At 40.1% G+C, this 17307-nt stretch overlaps 1 pseudogene; it reads right to left on the reverse strand.

Annotated features, from left to right (window-relative positions):
* Nucleotides 1-7483: 7483 nt before the first annotated feature.
* LOC118608687 lies at nt 7484-17042 on the reverse strand (annotated as a pseudogene).
* Nucleotides 17043-17307: the final 265 nt, after the last annotated feature.

Consider the following 17307-nt stretch of genomic DNA (forward strand, 5'->3'; position numbering starts at 1 on the left):
TGACAACCCAGTGTGAGAGGGAGAGGTGGTAATAGGTAAGGACAGTGATCGTGCTAGTAATCCAATAGTTGTAAGAGTTCCCATAGTTTTTTACATTTTGGTAGTCATTAACTTTTTTAAGAGACTGAATAGCAATTTGCAGTTATATAGTAAATATCTGTGGAAATAAGTGAAGATCACTGAAATGAGAAAAGCAAAAGCTATTTAATCTGAGTTTGCCATAGTAAGGGAGTCAGCCACCATCCCCTGTGTTTTGGCAGATACTCAAAGGCAGGCAGAGGAGTGGGAAAGCTTTATATAGTCTGGGAAAGGAAAGCTTCAGGGTCACCCTGATTGGAGACTGTTGTCTGGGGAAGTTGGAGGCAGGCAAATTAGAAGCTGGGCATTCTGTGTGATTGGTTAGGAGTGCTTTGTGATTTGGCTGTCTCTGGTTGGTCCTAAGTTGGAAGCAGGGACAAAAATTAGGAAAGCTGTCAGTTATTAATTGAGTCCTTGCCATTTTGGCTGATTTTTACAGAAGTAATGGTTTAACTTTTTGGATTGTCACTAGAGATAGCAGCCTTGCTTCCTGTGAGTCTGACTTATAGCAGGCTGGTTTACTGGGTTGTTCATTGTAGGTCAGGGGTTGGTTTCCTAGGTAGGTTGCTACAGATTGTGTGTCGAAGTTTTATTTCTATATGTGATCTGGCTGCTATCCATTTGTATATTCAATATGTCATATCCTTAATCTATATAATAGAAAGAAAATCTAAGCAAACATACCTAAAAGATGGTGGAAATAGATACATTCCTAAATTTTAATCATTATGCTCTTTTGAATTAAGATATTTAAAATTCAAATATATTCTTCAATTATAAGTAGGTCAGGTTGCAGATATTCTGGATAAATCATTTATTTTATGAAAACCAATGTCTTAAAATTATGTACTTTATTAGATAGACTGCAAAGGTATAGATGTTATTATATACTATACATTAGAATGTAAATTCCATGAAGGAGCTTTGTTTTGTTCAGCTGCTTATTCCTGGCACTAAGAATGGAGTAGAATACATAGTAGGCACACACAAAAATATTTATTAAATTAAGTAATGCATGTTTCTAACAATTTTTAAAATTTATTTTTAATTGTGGTAAAATACACATAAAATTTACCATTTTAACCATTTTTAAAGTGTATAGTTGAGTTGCATTAAGTACATTCACATTGTTGTGCAACCAATCTTCTGAACTCTTCTTCTTGCATAATTGAAACTCTGTACCCATTAAACAACTCTCCATTTTCCCCTGTCTCTATGAATTTGACTATTCATACCTCATATAAGTAGAATCATATCATATTTGTCTTTTTGCAATGAGCTCATTTCACTTTGTGTAATGTTCTCAAAGCTCATCCATGTTATGCATGTGTCAGAATTTTCTTCCTTTTTAAGGCTGAATGATATTCCATTGTTTGGATATACCACATTTTATTTATCCATTCATCTGTCCATGAACACTTAGGTTGCTTCCACCTTTTGGTTCTTATAAATAATGCTGCTTTAAAAATGAGTGTACAAATATCTTTTGAGAACCTGCTTTCAATTCTTTGGGGTATTGAAAGGTAGAGTTACTAAATCATGTCTTAATTCTTTTGTAATTTTGGGGGAACCACTATACTATTTTCCATAAAAGCTGCATCATTTTATATTCCCATCAAGAGTGCACAAGCATGTTTCTAACTTATAAATTTATTACCTGGTTTGCTGGTCTGGAGTAGATTAAAAGCAATAAATTAGAAAAAGTGAGGAGTTTTGGAGAAACATGGAGGAGTGAGAGACATCCCCAGATCTCTCCCCTTGAAACAACAAGCTGAATATCTAACTCTCAACAAAAACCACCCAAACTGTACACTAGCACGTATGAGCATGGGATCTACGCATAAGAGCTATCACAGGTCAGAACTCCAGGTGTTGGGAGAAATAAAGAAGCTGCTTCTCACAGCTATCGGAGATCACTGTAGGAGGAGGGGAAGGGAGAAGGTTCTGTGAGTTCCCTGAACAGCCCTGCCAGGGAGTGGTGTCAGTTCCATGAGGCCAGGGGCAGGGCCCAGTCATCAGAGCAGAGAGCAGAGAAGCAGGACGGCAGAGAAACAACAGTTGATTTTTACCAGCTGCAGTTGCAAAACCGAGGCCGAGCTGCATCCCCAAACCCCCAACCCAGAGGGCCCCTACCACCATATACCCGAGACCATACACTGCGGAGCAACAGGGGAATCTGAGCAAATGCTATCAAAACTGTCACTAACACTGACAGAGACTGACTGAGGGTACCGAGTGTGATTAAACATCTACAAAAAACAAAAACAAAAACAAAAACAAAAAGGGCTTATTAAGGCTTACACGCCACCTACTGGAAACCAAAAGAAAAGCTCCTTTGCGGCAGGCTAAACAGAGACCTTTGTATAATAAATCTTCTGGAAAAAAGCCAGTATATTTCCATTAATGCCTAGGAAGAGAAATAGTCCATTAAACACCATGAACAACCAAGATGACAAGACAGCTCAGAAAAAAAAAAAGAGAAAAATCTCCAGAAAATAAGCTTACAGACAGAAATATACAACTTAAATGACAGAGAATTCAGGATGATACTTCTGAAAAAACTCAGTGAATTCCAAAACAAATCACATCACATTTCAGGAAATGAAGAAACAATGAGATGAGCAGAATGAATTCTTTAACAAGGAGGTGAAACCCTCAAAAAGAACAGAATAGATCTTCTGGAAATAAAAAACACACTACAAGAGTTAAAAAATGAAATGGCAAGCTTGAGAAATACAGTCGACAAAATGGAAAAAAGACAGAAATTTAGAAATAAATCAGAAGGAAGAACACAGAAACCAAAGAATGAAAAATAATGAAAAAGAGATATGGGAACTAGCTGACACCATCAGGAGAGGAAACATAAGAATAATGGGCTTTATTGAAGGCAAAGAAAAGGAGCAGGGACTAGAAAGCATTTTCAGACAAATAGCTGATGAGAATTTTCCAAATCTAAGGAATGAGCTGAAGCTTGGAATTCAAGAAGTCAACAGAACACCCAATTATCTCAACCCAAAAGGCCTTCAACAAGACAAACTGTATTAAAATCATCAAAAATCAATGACAAAGATAGGATTCTCAAGCAGCCATGGATAAGAAGACAGTAAAGTATAAGGAAAACTTATTAATCATCAGACTACATAGCACAAACCTTACAAACCAGAAAGGAATGGAATCAAATATTTAAACTATTAAGTGAAAGAAAATACCAGCCTAGAATAATGTATCCAGCTAAGCTGTCCTTTAGATAGGAAGGAGAAATAAAACCTTTCCAGATATACAAAAATTAAGGAAATTCTCCACTACGAGGCCTGCACTACAGGAAATACTGAAAGGGGATAGATCACCTAAAACAAAATAACAACAATAACAACATAATACATAATTAGGAATAAGGTGACTATCAGGCAAATAGAAGCAGAAAAGTGCAACCCTTGCTAAGAACAGGGTATTATAAGCTTAAATAATAAGAAGAGAATTTGTTATAACAAGATAGTAATGAACATTTAGCATACATAGGGAGAAATTGAGATAACAATGACGGAAAAGGGGAGATTTCAAAGATCCAAATTCACAAAGGGGAATGGAGATAAGGTACATGCAGAAGAAAATGGACAACTATCCTTTTCATATATGTAATGGTAACCACACATCAAAGATTCAGAACTGAAGTGTATAAAATAAAACAAGAAGAACCAGAGGGAAAACCTACAAAAGCCAACCAAAATAAAGAAAACAGATACACAAGGACAGGGAAGCAGTGGAAACACCGAGCTACCAGAAAGCAAAAGATAAAATGGCTATAAGAAGTTCTCGTATTTCAATAATCACCCTCAATGTAAATGGACTGAACTCACCAGTACAAAGACACAGTGTTACAGAACGGATCAAAAACAAAACCCAACCATATGCTGCCTCCAGGAGACACATCTCAGCTCCAAAGACTCAAAGTGACAGGGTGGGAAATGATATTTCAAGCAAATGATATTCAGAGAAAAGCAGGAGTAGCAGTACTAATATGGGAAAAAATAGACCAAAATAAAAAAGATAAAGAAAGATACTGAGGGATACTTCATAATGATAAAGGGAATCATGCATCAAGAATACATAACACTTAATATCTATGCTCCCTATCAGGGAGCCCCGAAATATGTAAAGCAATTACTAACAGAACTAAAGGGAGAAATAGATCAAAACACTATCTATCATAGTAGGGGACCTAAATACCCCACTGTTGGATATGCACAGATCCTCCAAACAGAAAATCAATAAGGAAGTAACATCTTTAAATGACACACTAGACCAACTGGACATAATTGACATATACAGAGCCTTCCGTCCCAAAACAGCTGCTTATACATTCTTCTCTAGTACACATGGAACATTCTCAAGAATCGACCACATACTGGAATGCAAGATAGCCTCAACAAATATAAGAAAGTTGAAATCATGCCAACCATATTCTCTGATCATAGTGCTTTGAAGCTGGAGATCAACTGCAAAAAGAAAGCAGGAAGAACCACGAGTACATGCAGATTAAACAACATGCTACTGAAGAATAACTGGGTCAGAGAAGAAATAAAAAGAGAGCTCAATAAATACATAGAAACAAATGATAATGATAGCACAACATATCAAAACTTTTCGGACACGGCAAAAGCCGTCATAAGAGGAAAGTTCATGTCATTACAGATCTATGCCCCAAAACAAGAACGAGCCCAAATAAACAACTTAACACTTCATCTTAAAAACTAGAAAAGGAAGAACAAATGCGGCCTGAAGTCAGCAGCAGAAAAGACAGAATCAAAATTACAGCAGAAATAAGTGAAATTGAAAACAAAGCAAACAAAAAATAATAGAAAAAATAAATGCAACAGAGAGCTGGTTCTTTGAGAAGGTTAATAAAACTGACAAACAGATGGCTAGACTCACTGAAGAAAAAAGAGAAAAGACACAAATAAACAAAATCAGGGATGAAAGAGGAGAAATTATGGCAGACACCACAGAAATACAAAGGATCATACAAGAATACGACGACAAAGTATGTAACATCAAATCTAATAACCTAGAAGAAATGGACCCATACTTAGAAAGATACAACCTTCCAAGACTGAATCAAGAAGAACTGGAAAATCTAATTAGACCGATCAGCAGTATGGAAATTGAAACAATTACCAAAAACCTACCAAAAAGTAAAAGTCCAGGACCAGATGACTTCGCCAGTGAATTCTACTAAACATTCAAAGAAGATTTAATACCTATTCTCCTCAGACTCTTCCAAACAATCGAAGTGGAGGCAATACTTCCCAACTCACTTTATGAGGCCAATTTTACTCTGATACCAAAACCTGGTAAAGATAACACACAAAGAAGAAAACCATAGAGCAATATCTCTCATGAACACGGCTGCAAAAATCATAAATAAGATACTAGAGACCTTGTTAAAAGAAATCAAGAAGATACAAAGAAATGGAAAGATATTCCATGTTATTGGATTGGAAGAATCAACATAGTTAAAATGACATTATTGCTTAAAGCATGATACAAATTTAATGCAATCCCCATCAAAATTCCATCATCATTTTTTAAAGAAAAAGAAAAAGAAATCATCGGATTTGTATGGAAGCGCAAAAGACCCCAATTGCCATAGCTATCCTCAGAAAAAAGAATGAGGCTGGCATTACTCTGCCTGACTTCAAATTATACTACAAAGCGACAGTAATCAAAATGGCATGGTATTGGCAGCAAAACAGACACATGGACCAATGGAACAGAATCGATGGTCTAGAAGTAAATCCATATTTATATGGGCAAATTAATTTTGACAAAAAATTACAAAGATAACACAGTGAAGAAACGAAAGCCTCTTTAATAAATGGTTCTGGGAAAACTGGAAAGCCACCTGCAGAAGAATGAAACTAGACTGTTGTCTATTACCACACACTCCAATTAACTCAAAATGGATTAAAAACGTGAATATAAGATCTAAAACAATAAATTGCATAGAAGGAAACATAGGAACTAAACTCAAGGACCTTGGACTTAAAGAGGATTTTGTGAATTTGACCTCAAAGGCAAGGGAAGTAAAAGCTAAAATAAATGAATGGGACTATATCAAACTAAAAAGCTTCTGCTTGACAAAAGAAACTGTCAACAAGGTAAAGAGACAGCCATCTGAATGGGAAAATATATTTGCAAGCAATGCTTCCAGTAAGGGCCTAATATCCAAAATATACAAAGAACTCATACGACTCAATAACAACAAAAAAACAATCCAATCAAAAACTGAACCTGAACAGACTCTTCTCCCAAGAAGAAATACAAATCGCCAACAAACATATGAAAAGATGCTCAACATCACTAGGGAAATGCAAATCAAAACCACAATGAGATACCATCTCATACCTTTTAAAATAGCTATAATCAACAGGACAAGTAATAACAAATGTTGGAGAGGATGCAGAGAAAAAGGAACCCTCATACATTGCTGGTGGGACTGCAAATTGGCATAGCCACTATGGAAAACAGTATGGAGGTTCCTCAAAAAACTAAGATTTGATCTACCATATAATTCAGCAATCCATCTACTGGGTATTTACCCCAAAGACTTGAAAACTCATATCCGAAAAGATATTTGCACACCGATGTTCATAGCAGCATTATTCAAGGTGGTCAGGATGTGGAAGAAACCTATGATAGATGATGAAATAAAGAAGCTGTGGTACATATACAATGGAATATTACTCAGCACTAAGAGACAAAATACTGCCATTTTCGACAACATGGATGGACCGAGAGATAATCATATTAAGTGAAATGAGGCAAACAGAAAACGTTGAAAACCACGTGATATCACTTATATGTGGGATATAGACCTAAAAGCAACAAACAAACAAACGGGACAAACAGAGACTCATAGACATGGACAATAGACTAGTGGTTACCAGAGGGCAGGGACTTAGAGGGGAGAAGGGAGGTAGATGAGATAAAAGGAGTCAAACATGTAGTGACAGAAAGAAATCTAACTATGGACAGTGAACATACAGTGCAATATATATATATATATATATACACACACATACATATTTTTTTGTATATATGTATACACACATACACACATATATCTTACTGTTGAATCGTGCACCTGAAACTTACTGGATTTTATTAACCAATGTCCCATTAAAAAATATATATATAAAAAATAAAGAAAGAAAGAATTTAGCTTCCAGGGTCATATTAGCTTACACTGTACTCCCCATGGCTGATCATTCTGCTGTCAGATCTTGTTCCCAGAAAACTCCTGATACTGTCTCCTCTCCTTCCTCCTCCTGGACTTAGCCTCCCGAACAGCTAGAATTGGAGCCTCTGCTTCCTCAGTAATGCTCCACTCCCCTGGCAACGTGGCTCCTATACAGCTTGATTTCATAGACTGCTCCCAGTCACTTTGTCTATCCTGTGCTTGCAGCACAAATCTCTCTGGTTTAGCACATATGCAGAGGTCTTGCCTCCTTCTGTCAGTCTGTGTTTGAAATCTGACATGATTCCTGACAACACTTCTCATTGTTGAGGCCCCATCTGAATGTTTTTGGGCATTCTGCCATGGGAAACAGGGGGCTAACAGCTCTAAATTCATTTAATTCTGAAAGTGTGACTTCATAAATTCTCTCTTAAGTCTATTTTGCTTCTCTGCCTCTGAGGCTCCCATTCCCACTCCATGTGGCAAGTTCTGAAGATGGCCAAAAAGACCCCTCTGCAGTTCCTGTCCTGAAGTCCCCACTAATAAACCTGGTTTCTAGTATCTTCTCTCCTCAGATAGGAGCTTCCATGCTTGCCTGATATCAGGCTCATAGTAGGACAACAGGCTCCAGGGGTCCTCATTTTATAGATGAAACAAAATAGTCAATCCAAATATGCCTGTCAGGATCTTCCACACCCTGCTCCCTGCCCCACCCCATCCTGCTCTACGAAAGTTGTCAATTTCTTTTCTTTTCTTCTTTTTTAAAAATTTGCGTCTATTCTAGACCTCAGGGTAAAATGGAGAAAGAATCCAGAAGAATTCTCTTTCCCAAAAATTAACAACAAAAAGGGGGGGGGGGATTAAAAAGCTGCAAAACAATGCAGTAGCAGTAAAAAAAAAGGGTGTGTATAGAGGGTGGGGTTTGTCTCACATCATAATCTTTAAAAATCCCCATCAAGGAAAGAAAAAGGCAGAAGATTCCCACTATCCTCTTGACTGAGCCAGGTTCTAGATGATTTTAACTCGTCTCAGTCCCTATTCCCAGAAGCAGCATACGAGGAAGAAGTGAATGGGGGAAATCCATGGAAAATCACCCTAATATACCCAACAAGAAAGAGACAAGTCAGTCACTAGATGAAGGAGCTCTTTCAGCTGAGGTGGTCCCTGACGGTTCTGTGGGGACAGTCCTCCCAGCAGTTAGGTCTTCAGTTCCTTCAGTAATGGGGAAGGTGGGTGGCATGCCACAGTATTCACCGCTGTCTACTCCCTCGAGCTGCTCAGATTCATATACATATGGGAGCAGCGACTCTGAGTCTGAAGGGCCTCTTCTGGGGGAAGTTTAGAGGAAGAAGGTTAGTGGGACAAATTGTAGTCTCTATCACAGCAGCTGGGCTGAGGGCTGCAATCAATACCCCTTCCTCCACTATCCATTCTAGATTCCTCCATTTCTCAGCCAGCACATTTGCTAGCCTTAGTGGCCACCTGGTGGTGTCTGAGTCATTGATCATTATGCCTTTTTCAGGCTGGGGGTACTGTACTTGGGTGCTAAACACATTCTTCCTGTCTGCAGTGTGAAACAGAAGCCCTTCCTCCTCCATGAGTGCTACCAGAAGAGCGACTCCTCTTCCTGCTGTGGGCACCTTGGCACAAGAAGCCTGAGTACCAGGTGGCACTTTTCCTGATTGAAGTGTCTCCTGGGAGCCAGGACATTTAGCCCTGCAGAGCCCAGACTTGTGGAGGTGGGAAACACCAATTCTTTTCCCAGTGGGTTCCGGGGAATGACAGAAGCAGGGCCTCTTGGTCCCCAGGCCTGTATAGTCTTCCTGTTGTGTACACAGCACTGCGTAAAGATCTTTATATTTAAACTGAAGACTGTGTCCTAGAGGATGGCACCTCATTCTTCTAAAGTAGTGCCCTGGAGCAGGTTGTTCTGCTGTGCCTTTAACAGCCTGTTCCAACACCTTAGCAGGTTAGCTGCTTCTGGGTTCTGTGATTCAACCAGGGGATCTTTGATCATGGGCCCACTTACACACCCGTCGTTTGCTGTGAAGTGGGTCCCAGGCCCGATGCGATGTTAGGAAGCATCTGGGCCGGTGGATCAAACATCCTGGAAGGCCTGGGTAGTGCTGCTGAGGCTCTCTAGACAGGAAAGGTGAACCCATATCTGGACTATGTGCCTATTGCTGTTGGAATATACCTCTCTTCTTCCTGAATGGAAGGGAGTCCTCCGTGGTAAGCAGACTTGTCTCCTAGTGGCTGGTTGGTCTCTTCAGGGAATAATGTCAATCAGGCGACACAGTATTGGGCTCTGTTGGCAAACTGGATATTCAGTTGCATAGATTGCTGGATCAGTCCTAGCAAGTGAGTGTATTCATTATCTACTGCTGTATAACAAATAACCCCAAAACTCTGTGGCTTAAAACACCAGTTATTATCTCACAGTTTCTGTGGATCAGGAGTCCAACCCTGGCTTATCTGGGCCCTCTTAGTCTCTCACAAGCATACCATCAGATATTAAGACTGTAGCCAACTCTCTGGGAGAGACTTGCTTCCAGTCTCACTCACTGAAGCAGTATTTTCTGAGACCCAACTGCTGCCTCATGAATTACGAGTGTTTTCCAAGTTTGCTGTTGGAAACACAAACCATTCCTGGCTCTGTGTGAGCTGAGAACTGTTCCACCTGCTCCTTTCTCTGGTTTTTCCTATAGGCTGAGGGAAGAGTATGAGCCTGCTTGTTAGTGTTCATTGAAAAGAAGCCCCTGTAGGTCTGGGCCACCTTTCTGTGCAGCTCTCTTCTCTGTGAACTCTGGCTGCTTGGGCACCACAAACCCTCAACTTAAGGGAGACCTCTGGGCTTCTTGGTTCCTTCCGTGAACAATAGCCTTAGAAACTTGTTCCAGACAGTGCACTGAGCAATTGCAGAGTTCAGCTCAATCTTGTTCTTTCTCTCAGGGATCCCTGTCCTGTGTTGCTGAAAAACAGAGATTCATTTTATTTTGTTTTCATTTGTCTAAGGTGGAAAGGTAAATCTGGTCCCTGTTACTCCATCATGGCCAGAAGGGGAAGTCTCCTGTATCCTTTAACATTCTGTATTGCCAGCCTTCTTAATTTACCAATCTAATCATTGCTAAATGATCTCTCATTATCTTAAGTTGTATTTCCTTCATAACTAGAGGTAAAACAGCTTTTCATGTGTTTACTGACCATAAAATACTCTTCTACAAAATACTTATGTCTATGTCTCCTATTAATTTTCCTTTAGATTAACTTTTTTTTTTTTTTAATATATAGGAGTTCTCTATATGTTTTGGATATTCCTCTTAATTATATATACTGCAAAAATTAGGACTGCATTTGTGTTGTAAATTTTCACTTAAAAATAGAAATTCTTAATTTTAATGTAGTCAAATTTATGTTCTTTTTTATGGCTCGTTTGTTCCTGTTTAAAGAAACATTCACTACTTCAAGGTCAAAAAGATATCTTCTTATATGCTGTTCTGATAGTTTTGCTTCTCATGGTTAGGTCCTAGTCCATCAGAAATTGATCCACGGATATATTATGAGGTAAACAATTCATTTCCCCATGTAAATAACAAACCACAGATTGCCTTTTATGAGGAATGCCTCCTTTCCTCGCTGATCTAAACGGCACTTCTGCAGCCTGGAGGTGTGAACGTTGTTTCTGCTCTGGCACTGGCTAGTCTTTGCATGTGTTTTGGTGATCTTTGTGGAATCTTTGATCCTGGAGCCCTCCAGGTATGAATTAGGGAAGCTTCCATCCAGAGATGATTTGCTTCTCCCCTGCAGTTCTCCTTAATGCCCCCCTCGACCCAGAACCCAAACCTGGCATCCTCACCCCACCCTGGCCAAGAGTAAGTGTTCCAACAGCAATACCACTGCAGGCCTCCTCCTATCCAAAGAAATCCTACCCTTCAGGTGCCACCTGCCCCACCCAACTTGCATTTTTTCCCCAGGGCGTGGCTCTTGGAGAGTGTAGGGGTGGACATCTCCAGAGTCTAGTTGAATTATAGTGGGGGGTTTCTCTCAGAGCACCTAATAAAAGTGCAGTCTAGCCCATTTTCTATAAGCTCGTATACTTATAGTTTATCCCTAAATATTGTATTCTTTATGTTGCAATTGAAATGAAATTGTTTTATTGATTTCTTTTCTGATATTTCATTGTAATTATAGAGGAAAACAACAAATTTTTGTATACTATGTATCCTGCAACTTTACTGTATTTTTTTCTAATAGTCTTTTGGTAGAGTCTTTAGCATGTCAGTGGATGGGATTGACTCTCAAGCTAACTGGCTGTGGGGATTAGCCATGTCCGTAAGGTATGAGCTGCTGTGTATGAGCTGATCCCTCAGAGTAGGATTTGCCCAACAGGCTCATATACCTGATAAGACCACCCTTTGGGTGTGCCGGTTATAGGGCTAGTCCGATGGTACTCTGTTGTGGTCCAATGCCAGACTGCGGTGTGTTGGTTCTGTGACCCTTGAGAGGGGTTCCCATGTAGACCAAGGTCAGCCCCTGCCTTTGATTGCTCGGGGCTACCTCGTAGAAGCTACAAAGTGGTCTGTGGATGGTTGCTGCCTATGCTGTATCTGGAGGCAAGTGGAAGAGACCACATTACGAGCCAAGGTCTTGTTGCCCTCAGTACTGAGCCTGGGGCGGCTTATCAAAAGGACCAATGCACCTCAAGGCCTGAGGCTGCCTGTCAGCTGCCTGTAAGACTCCACAGCTAGAAGAGACTTTGGGTTGTATGCGAGTTGGGTGGGGCACAGACCCAAGGAGTCACCAGGGTAAAGCGAGCAGATTTCATCTGGCCAATGCAGAGTCGAGTTTTGTGCCAGTGCTGAATATGTGGCTTCCTGTGAAAGTCTCATCGCAGCAAAGCCATCCACTGCCCACCTCAGGCCCGCAAATGCCCAAGATCTGTTCAAGAAATTCTGTAGCTCTTCTAGGATACATGGGCCACTTGCAGGCCGCATGAGCTGATGGTTGTTGTTTGCTGTCAAATTCATGGCCCAAGGAAGGCATAGGGTGGGGCTGGCTGCCTGGGAACAGGGTTGCAGTGGGTGATTTGTGGGTTGGGTGCTGCAGGGTCTCAGGGGGACATGGGGTGGAGCAAGCTGATCTCATCAGGCCAGTACAGAATCAGAATTATTGCCCGTGCTGAAGTCACAGATCACGGTGAGGCCAGCTGGTGGTCCTATCGGGCCTGCAAGAGCCCTGCATATGCCCAAGAGACACTATAGCTCTTGCTGGTGCTAGTGGCCTGCCACCAGAAGTCTCCCCTGAAACTTGTGTGAGCCACACGTGAGCCACCTGAGCAGAGGGCTGTTGCCTATGACAAATGCATGGGCCAGGAAGGCACAGGTTGAGGCCCACTGCCTGGGGCAATTTGTGGGTTGGATGGGGTGAGGTCTCAGGGAGACCTGGGATGGAGACGGCCAATCTCTCCAGGCCAATGCAAATTCAGAATTGGCTGTGTGGAGGAGTGATCAACACAAGCAAGATGGTGCCCATTTATAGGCTGGCCTGGAGTGGGGTTTGACAAAGGAGCAATGGCAACTGTTCCTTTAGCCTTTGCTCCGGTACCACACCACTCTGTCTTTGCAAGTATGTCTCTTGTACCTCCTGAGCTGCTGACCCTCTGCCAGCACCTAGGGTGAGTGTCTGTGAGTCTGTGCATGGGACCTTTATTCCTTAAACGTCTGGGTTTTGAGGTTCCTTTTGCCTCACCCAGACAACCAGAATCCCCACTGATTTTTACAGTGAGATTTTGTGGGAACTCCTCTTCCTGGGACTGGAATCCTGAGCTAGGGAGCCACTGTGCGGGACTAGAGCCCCTCGTTCTCTCAGGGAAGGCCTCTGCAGCCGTCCTCTCCTTCCCGGTGCTCAACTACCACGTGTGGCTGTGGGCCCAGCCTGCTTGGCGTCTCCGCCCCTCCATGTGGCTTTTCCTTTATATCCTGAGGTGTATGTTTTATGATTAGCTAGACTTCAGGTGGTTCTCCAATTTTGTTGTTTTATAATTTGGTTGTAATTTTAACGTGGTCATGGGAAGAGGCAATCCCGCTTTTACCTAGCCATCTTGACCCCTTTCCTAGTGTGTCGTTTAAGGTCGATATTTCCTTGTTGATTTTCTGTTCGGATGATCTATCTATTGCTGTAAATAGAATATTCAGGTTCCCTGTTATAATTGTATTTTTTGTCAGTTTCTCCCTTTATGTCTATTAGTAATTGTTTTACACATTTTGGTGCTCCCATATTGTGTGCATATATATCGATGTGTTATGTCTTCTTGATGAATTGTCCCCTTTATCATTATAAAATATCTATCTTTGTCTCTTTTTACCTTTTTTATTTTGAAATCTATTTTGTCTAATATAAGGTATGGCTATACTCACTTTTCTCTGGAGGTCAATTACTTGGAGTATCAACTTCTACTACACTTTGAGTCTGTTTGTCTTTGTTGCTGAGATGGCCTAGAGGCAGCATATAGTTGGGTCTTGGTTTTTAATCCATCTTGCTACTACTCTGTCCCTTTTGATTGGTAAATTCAGTCCATTTACATTTAGGGTGATTCTTGATATATGAGAACTTACTACAGCCATTTTGTTTTTTGTTTTCTGGTTGCTCTGTAGCTCCTTTGTATTTGTCTGCAATTTTAGTTTGGTGGTTTTCTATGATTTTCTCCAGTTTCCTCTTTTTTATGTTACATGTATTAGTTTTTGATTTTTGTTTTGTGGTTATCATTAGGTTTATATAAAGAAAAGTTTCATACATCACAACAGTCCTTTTTCTACTGATTGTATCTTATCTGCATTCACCTGTGCAAGCCCAATCCTTTCTCCCCTCCCCATTTATGTTTTTGTTGTCGCAAATTATCCCTTTTTATGTTGTGCATGTTTCCAAATTGCTGAAGCTATAGCCTTTTTAAAAATGCTTTCCCCCTTTACCTCTATGTTATAATTAGCGTTTAATACCTTATTCTGAAATAGAGTTGGAGTTTTTTACTTATGTCTGTCATCTTACAGGTTTTATCTTTTTATCTTTTTGTTTCAGGTAGAAGAGCTCCTTTCAACATATCTTTTTTTTCTTTAACAAACATGTAATTTTTATTCTGGCATATTTCATATTTTTAAGAAAGCAATTAGTAATTATTTGACATTGGGTAAGAACTGGAAGATTGTGGGTGACTTATAAATTATGTAAAATATCAGAAGGGGAAACCTCTAATTTTCCATTCAAAATTCTGATAATTTTAAGTACATTCCAAAAATAGAGACAATTTTCATTGGTTTAAATAATGGATGTAGAAATGAATAAAAGACTATCTCTAAATAACTGACACATTTAGGTTGTAATAAAGTAAATATAGTTTTTTACAACTATTTCTTTTTGGTTTTCTTTCTTTTATGGCGGGGGTGGTGACTCAAAGAGGGAAAAAATTAAATTGTATTGCTCTAAGTCAGAAAGAAGCACTTTCAGAGTTTTCTTCATATTTATTCTGTTCTACATAACTGAAAAGTGGCACAGGGCCTGCCTCAGCTTTTCTGCTATCATTTCATTGAACTGCACTTTCTGCTCCAGGTACAGGCAGATGACACTGTTATAGTCATGGGTATAAAAGTGACTCATCTCAGCTCCTAACGCACAGGACATTGTACTGACACATTTCACCATATTCTGTTTGTCCTGTGGGGTAATTTTACTAGTTGCAACCAGTTTATTACTTTCACTTTTTCTATTGTTCCCTTGTGGACACCAATAATATCAGGGAAGCAGCCAAGGAAACCTTTATATTTATGATTACATTCTACTAGTAAATCGAGATCTTTCTTTGATTGTTCTGCTATGAGACTGACAATTTTTTCATGTCTTTCCTGCTTCTGGTATTGCAACACTGAGATGTATTTCACCTTGATAACCATTAGCACTGAATACTGTTGCTAAACTCTGCGAGGCCTTTCCTACTTACCTTCTGATATTTCTTGGGTAGTGGTCCTGTGAATTGCTTCCAGTGCTCTTGCCCCATGGTCAGCAGCAATTTCACGCTGTCACCCATGGCTTTGGTGGATATATCAACAGCATCGCACTTCTCTTCTATTTCTAGTAAGTCCAAGTCAGCTGGTTCCATGGTGGCAAATATCATAACTCCCATTAGCTAATCTTTCTTAGCCTCCTTCTTCCCAGTTTTCCTTTCCTTTTCATCCTGGAAATTTAGAATTTGCTGGAAAATCTCACTCTGAAATTACTGGATAAAGTCACATCCTGGTCATTCATGCCTTAAGTCTCTCCATGCAGATTTTGATAAAACCTTCTTCAAAGTGGCTTGTGCCTTGCTTATCCAGAAGAGAAGGTATTAGAATGGGTGACCCAAACTTAACCAGGAGACACTCATATAACCAGTCAAAGTGCTTATATTTGTGGTTTACAAATTGATTAGTGTTAGTGTTTGCTGTTGCTTGGCCAACAAATACTGTTCCATTCCAGGTTTTACCATTCCAGGAAATTTGTTAAGAAGCAGCTTCAGGGAAGAGGCACCAGCACAACTATTTTCGTGCTAAGAACCTCTGCTTTGGCAGACTATGGATCCTTGAAGTAGGGAGGTTACTTGGGGTCGTTCCAGTCTTCATCCCAGTCATCATTGTCACAAGTTGCTGGTTTTTGGTGAGCCTGGGGATGACCAAAGGCCCCAGTTACCGGAAGTGTTTTCTTGGGCTGTAGACCACTGTGGCTCAGTTCCCTAGTTATCTGTGCTGTCCCAGTTTCCAGATTTGGAAGAACTCCAGGCTGACCAGGAGCCATTGCAACTGTTGACCTATTCTTACTGTTGGCAGCTGATGAATTGGCTTGAGCTGTATTTGCCAAGAGGGAATCGAGGAAGGCTTGGTCACCACTGAATTTCCACAAGAAAACGGATCTTTTCCATCACTGGTCAATATTTCAACATAGTCTGTGGGACCAAGACCTCATTCTCCTTTGTTATTTCTTTCTACTAGCTATCCTCCATCAACATCCAGATTTGTAATTGTGATGAGTTAACCATTAATCATCAGTTAATTTCCAGGTTTAGCAGGAAAATCATTCATAACCAGAGCCTTGGTGGCCATGGTGGTGGATTTCCTGCCCAGAACAGCTGAGGCTGTCAGCCTGAGGCAGGCAGGTGAGGGTAGCTATGACTGGGCCCTGGCGTAGCTACAGTGGCAGCGGCTCCACCTTGGTCCTGAGCCTGGGTGTTCAGTGACTCCAGCTGACACCTGCTCCTCCCTCAACATTTTCTGTAATGTATATCTTATGGTGGCAAATTCCCTCAGCTTTTGTCTGTCTGGAAAGCCTTTATTTCTCCTTCATATCTAAAGGATAACTTTGCTAGATATATTTTCTTGGCTGATGATTTCTCCCTTTCAATATTTTGGATATTTGATTCTACTCTCTCTTAGCTTGTAAGGTTTCTACTAAAAAATCCAGTTATAACCTAATGAGGTTTTCTTTTTAGATTATAGTCTTTTTCTCCCAGGCTGCCTTGAGAATTCTGTCATTAACTTTTGACAGTTTAATATAGTGTGTCTTGGAGAAGGTCTTTTTGCATTGAGATAATTAGGTGTCCTGTTAGTTTCTTGAATTTTCCATAGGTATAGGAAATTATTACTTCCTAAAGTTATTGTTATTTCCCAGTATATAATTATATTATTATTATTATTTAGGCTCTTTATTCCCCTCTCCCTCTCTTATTCTTCTGGTGTACCCATTATTCTTTTTTTTAAAATTAAGCTTATTGGGGTAACATTGGTTAATACAATTATATAATTTTCAGTTGTACATTATAATTTGACATCTATATATTCTGTTGTGTGATTACCAACCAAAGTCCATTTTCCTTCAGCTACTGTATATTTGATCCCCTTTACCCACTTCACCCTCCCCCTACATTCCATATTTGTCCCCCTTTAACCATCTACTTACCCCCTCCTCCCACA

The sequence above is a fragment of the Rousettus aegyptiacus genome, unplaced genomic scaffold, assembly GCF_014176215.1.
Source record: "Rousettus aegyptiacus isolate mRouAeg1 unplaced genomic scaffold, mRouAeg1.p scaffold_m13_p_10, whole genome shotgun sequence".
Taxonomy (NCBI): domain Eukaryota; kingdom Metazoa; phylum Chordata; class Mammalia; order Chiroptera; family Pteropodidae; genus Rousettus; species Rousettus aegyptiacus.